This window comes from Coffea eugenioides, chromosome 6 (assembly GCF_003713205.1).
Source record: "Coffea eugenioides isolate CCC68of chromosome 6, Ceug_1.0, whole genome shotgun sequence".
NCBI lineage: Eukaryota > Viridiplantae > Streptophyta > Magnoliopsida > Gentianales > Rubiaceae > Coffea > Coffea eugenioides.
The window spans coordinates 23,196,854-23,202,552 of record NC_040040.1 but is presented as its reverse complement, the minus strand read 5'-3'; the positions used below and the strand labels follow the sequence as shown (position 1 = coordinate 23,202,552).

The window sequence follows — 5,699 nt, the reverse complement described above, 5'->3', positions numbered from 1 at the left end:
CAACAATCAAACTTCAAGATTGAAAGAAAAATGATATAGAAGTACAAGACTGTATTGAGTCAAACCAGAAAAATTCAAGAGAGAATTTTATAGAAATAAGTTTACATAAATAGGGGTCAAAACTTGAAGAATTCAAGGCGTGTAATCACTTTCCTTGAAATTTGATTGCCCCCACTATCTTGCTAATCCGGTTTCTGGGCAAAACTTCTAGGAAACAATGAATTCTAATTAGACAACCAAGTAGCAAGTTCTTGGATTTGTCTAGTCAAGAATAAAAATGCTTAAGTTAGTTTTCTAGTGTTCAACACATTAATTTATACACCCATAATATTCAGAAAATTGTTAGAAATTGTTCACATGTAACCTTTCAAAGGAACATGAAGTTTCACTGTGAAAAGGTGCTTCAAAAGGTGCAAACCTTTCCTATTTTGCAAACTACATTAACAGATTCTACATCAGATACCGGCAATTTGATCCGAGTACCAAGAGTAGGTCCAACACTTGCAGCTGCTCATCCGCCTTATGGTGAAACTTTTCCGGGCAGGCCCACCGGTCGCTGGTCAGATGGTCGCCTAATTATAGACTATATTGGTAATTTTTTTTCAACCTTGCTACGTCCTTTAACTTTTCTTTCTTCCTTTTCTGGTAGAAATTCAGCAACTTTTGTTTCAAGGTGTAAAAGATGTAGTAGATCCGGGGCCTCACAAGTTCTATTTCACTCATTTCCATGATAAAATGGTCATTTTCACTTTATATTGCAACCTATTTACTCCCTATTCCAACTCATAAACATTTTGGGACAAGTTTGTTTGAATTGAAACTTATGAGACTCATGAAATATGTAGTAGAAGATATCAAAAACAAGTAGCTTGGATGAAATAAGGGTGAATTACACATAATCCTATGTGATTTTTCATATTATCGCTTGACCGCTCTAAGGTTTTAAAATATTCATATAATCCTCTATGTAATTTTATATAAAGTGAAAAATGGTAGAAAGTTCCAATAATTACAGCAATTAAACTAAACACACTCAAAAAATGCGCGTGATAGAATTATAATATTCACTTAATATCCTCTATATATATTTTGTACAAATATCCATTTTACTCCTTTCTACTTTTTGTATTTATCTACATAATTCTCCTATGGTTTCCATACAACATACTCAAGCTGTTTTTTAATTTGATACTTAAATAAGGGCAATACTAATGTTTCAAACTAACGATGCTACGAAGGTCATTTTTAGTCAAAATTTTTACTTTACATGAAACTACGGGGGGTTATGTGAATATTACAAAATGTTAAAAGAGTTATATGACAATTTGTAAATATATAGGGAGTTATATGTAATTTAACTATAAAGGATCTACCTAATTTTGGTACTCTGCTGATGATATTCATAAATATATACATTCAAGTTTCTCGTGTAGGTCGGGCCCGCTCTGCCTGAGTGCTGTGGAATTAGTCGAGTGGTCCCGGATACTATGTTTTCAGAACCGGACCGGATATCGACTCGGTCGAGCTCAGGGGTCAGGGGTCAATGGGTTCAACCAGGTTCGATAGGGGTTGAACCGGATGACGTCATAAATAAAATTTATTTAAAAATTAAAATATTATATGTAAAATACTTAATAACATGTTAATATTAATAAAGGTATATTCATATATATTTGATGTTTCAAATATATTTAATAAGAAAATACAAATAAATTAGAGCAATCAAGTAGCAATTTATATTATTTAATAAGCATTAACAAGTTTAGAATTAAAATTATGGATTTAAATAACATCAAACTTTAAGACAACATTTATAAAGTATGAAATATTTGAGGTATGTTAATAATTTTTAACAACTTAAGGATCAAAACATCATATTAAAAATATTCTGACCTTTCAAAAAAAAAAAAAAAGACGGGGTTCATTTTTCCGGTCAAACCAGATCAAAACCCGGTCAAACCCGGGTTTTGACCTAGTTTGACCGAGTTTTTGATTTTCCGGTTTTTAGGATTAACTCGGACCGGTCAACTGGCCAGTTCTCGGTTCGAGGATTGTTTAAAAACAGAGCTCGGATACCCATAGTGTTGACAAAAAAAAAAAAAAGTTTCTCGTGCAGGCCAACAATAATATTAATGTTTGGCTGCCACCTTCAACTAAATTCTAGTGTGGCCCAAAAAAAAAAACAAAACAAAATGCTGATTTGACAGTATAACTGCCTTTGATTTGTTCTAAATTCAATCATTTTGCAATGAAATATCAATTACTAACGAGTGAAAGATGATACGCAACGGGTGAAAAGAGTGATGATTCGAGCCGGGTCCAAGCCGATATGGATAAGCATTACTTGTGGACAATGCCAACCTACTGTTTTCAAGCGTTCAAAGGGATAATTTCAGAAACCTCCATCTTATGCACAGTTTCACTTGTCTCTCCTCATTTTTTGAAAATCTCACATAAGTCTTGTGATAGAGAATTGGGATTCATAAATGACATGAAGTGCAGCAAAATAACTATTATATCCTCTTAATCTTTGGTGATATCAACTAAACAAGTTCTCATCTTCAAAGATAATTTTCAAATAATCAAGTCAAGTTTTATTTTCACAAACTTTTGTAAATATTTAAAATTTAAATTATTATCTTTAGTAAGAGAGATACTCCCTCCGTCCCACTTTAATAGTCTTGATTTTTTTTTTCACACAGTTTAAGAAAAAGTAGTTAACTTTGTTGGAACAATCAATTTAGGTAACTATTTTCCTAAAATACCCTCACATTAATTAGAATACAACTTTATGAGAACTTGAATTGATAGTAAAAAAAGAATCAACTCTCATTAAATGGGGTAGGTTTATAGTAACAACAACTTACATTGAATAAGGGTATTTTAGAAAAGTTAAAATACAACTACATTCTTCAATTAGAAAGTGGACTACAATTTAGGACAGATGAAAAAAGAAAACAGGACTATCAAAGTGGGATGGAGGGAGTATAATTTTAGGAAATGATACCTAAAAGGGCCCATAGAATGTTCTAAAAAATAATTCTCACCCTTGATTTGGCTACAACTTTCCACAAGGGGAAAAAAATATTCTCCCTCTCTCTCACCAATTTCTAATTTTTTAATAAGAAACTTGTAAATTAGCACATAGGCCACAAAAAGCTCTCCAAATTTACCCATGTATTATTCTTGACTTTGTAGATAAATTTGACATAAATTCAATAATTAAATCTTCTAGAAATCACTCATACTTATCTCTAGTTTAACACCTTCTTAACGTTTTAACTTCAATTCATTATTAGTTACAAAGAATGACCAATTCTAATAAACAAGTCGTACTTATCCTAATTCCAATGATTAGTTCCTTGTCCACTTTTAAACTTTAGAATTAATTCTACCTAATTAATTCCTAGACTAAATATATAATTCATTAATCAATTCCTAAATTCAGTCTTTTCATTACTTAGCAAATGATCATGTGATTTTAGTTTTTATATTTTTAGAAGAAAAACTCTTTAATAATACACTCTAGTTAAGGTACTTACGCTATTGAAAGAAAATGTACCAATAACATCATTTTTTTCCTAAAATGAAATTAGTATTTGAAAAAAAATCTCAATTTTATATACCTAGATAAAAGTAAAAAAAAAATATGGGGTGCCATATCTAGACTTTTGCTTTTGGTCTCCAACTTTTAATTCACTTAAAAATTTCTTAATTATTCTCTTGGATTGAGGGATTTGATGAAGGGTTTGAAATCCTTTGAAATTCATCTAAGTTGTTTAAATTACTTAAGAGGTATTTGGCTGTATAATTCACCAATTATTTAAATACATTTAAGCACTAAAACAATTGTGTATTAGAGAACCAATTACCTCCCAAATAATCTAAATTAGTTTGGATTGAGGAATTTAATGAAGGATTTGAAATCCAACCAAATTACTCTAGTAATTTAAATTACTTAATAAATATTTGGATTTGTAATTCACCAATTATCAAAATACGTTTTAAATACTAGTATAATTAGTAATTTACAAATTTAAATACCTCCAAAGTAGTTTAAACAACTAGAGGGATTTCAAAAAATTCAAATCTTTCATCAAATCCCTCAATACAAATGTAGTGAACAATTTGAGAGGATTTCAAAATTTTGTCAAATCCCTCATTCCAAATGCAATCTAAGACAAACTGTTGCAACATATAAAAAGGGCAATTATGGTACCAAAAAAAAACTAAATAAAGATTTTCAAAAGTGGAGGGGAGGCAAGTGGCACTATTAGAAACCTCAGGGTAGGTTTCTCAAATTATCCCATGTTCAAATCCAAAAGGACGAGGAATTCGTACCTTTTAAACCTGTAATTTTCTTTTCTAATTGTTCTTTGCAGTATGAAACCTACAAATTCAGCCAATGAAAGGATTAATTAATTAGGAGAAGCCAATTCGGCAACTGATTTTGCATGATTATAACACTTGCCTATGATGATTGGCAGCTATGGAACTTGGCCTTCCATTACTTAATCCTTATCTGAATAGCAATGCTTCCTTCAACAACGGTGTCAATTTTGCAGTCGCTGGCGCAACGGCCCTTAACACGTCTTTCCTTGCAGCAAGAGGCGTTGTTGTACCAGCAATATTTACTCCCCTCAGCGGTCAGCTTGATTGGCTTCGCCGCCACCTTCATTCCCTCTGTTCAACTCCATCTGGTAACTAAATGATTAATATGCTCATCGTTGTAAGAATATCCAATCCTCTAAATTCTATTCTATTATTTGGAGGATTTTACTTATCATGGCTTTTTTCAGAATGTTCAAATAGGCTTAAGACAGACCAGGGACAGGAACAGTTGCTGACAGTTATGTGCATTTTGCACACGGCGTAACTTTTTTTGCAGATGGTATAATTTACTTTCAACAACGTGTAACTTTAGAACAAAATTTTGTGGATTCCATACATGTTATTAAAATCGAGATACAAGATGAAATCTGGACTGTACAATTTTTTTGACCAAATCTTGACCGTGAACTGCCAGGAACGGTTGCAGCTTCCAGCTTAAGACTGCTCTTATTATGCTTGGCGATATTGGCTATAATGACATCGACTTCGGGTTAAGCCAGAACAAAACCCTTGAAGAAATTCAAGCTTATGTACCAAAGCAATTGCCAATGCAACAAGAGTACGTTTTCGATTAATGAATTTCTTTATTTGACACAGTTGCCTAGTTTACCAAATCTACAAAAGATTACACTTGTAAAATCAATTGCGGGTTGGTGATGAGGTGGACTGACAACTCAGCAACTTGTAATAAATACAGTCCAATTTGGTATGAGAAATTTTATATCAGACCAATCAATTGAAATACCTATTTAGTATGCCTAATAGTTGGTCCAAATTCAATGAAAAAATTTTACATCGATACATAAAGACTCCAATTACTAAGTCACATGTTAAATGAGGTTCACTTGACATGTTAAATAGAATCAAGTGGATAACGTGGAATTTTTCTATTGATTTTGGAACAACTAATATACTTGCTAAGTAATTTTCAAATAATTGTTTTGACATAAAATTTTCGACATTGATCAACATGTCAATTCTCCAATACTTAAGTTAGACAATCTTATGGGAAGGATTCTCCCATTTATTTTTAAGATTAAGAATGAGACACCTCTTGTGCGCATGAGATAGGGTTTATAGGCTAATTC

General features: G+C 31.9%; 1 long non-coding RNA gene across 1 annotated transcript; it reads left to right on the top strand.

Annotated features, from left to right (window-relative positions):
• The first annotated feature begins 452 nt into the window (after positions 1-452).
• Positions 453-5,313, top strand: LOC113776372. Its single transcript, XR_003468999.1, has 4 exons — positions 453-591; positions 4,488-4,700; positions 4,800-4,891; positions 5,027-5,313. It is a non-coding gene; the product is annotated as an uncharacterized LOC113776372 (long non-coding RNA).
• The last annotated feature ends 386 nt before the right edge of the window (positions 5,314-5,699 follow it).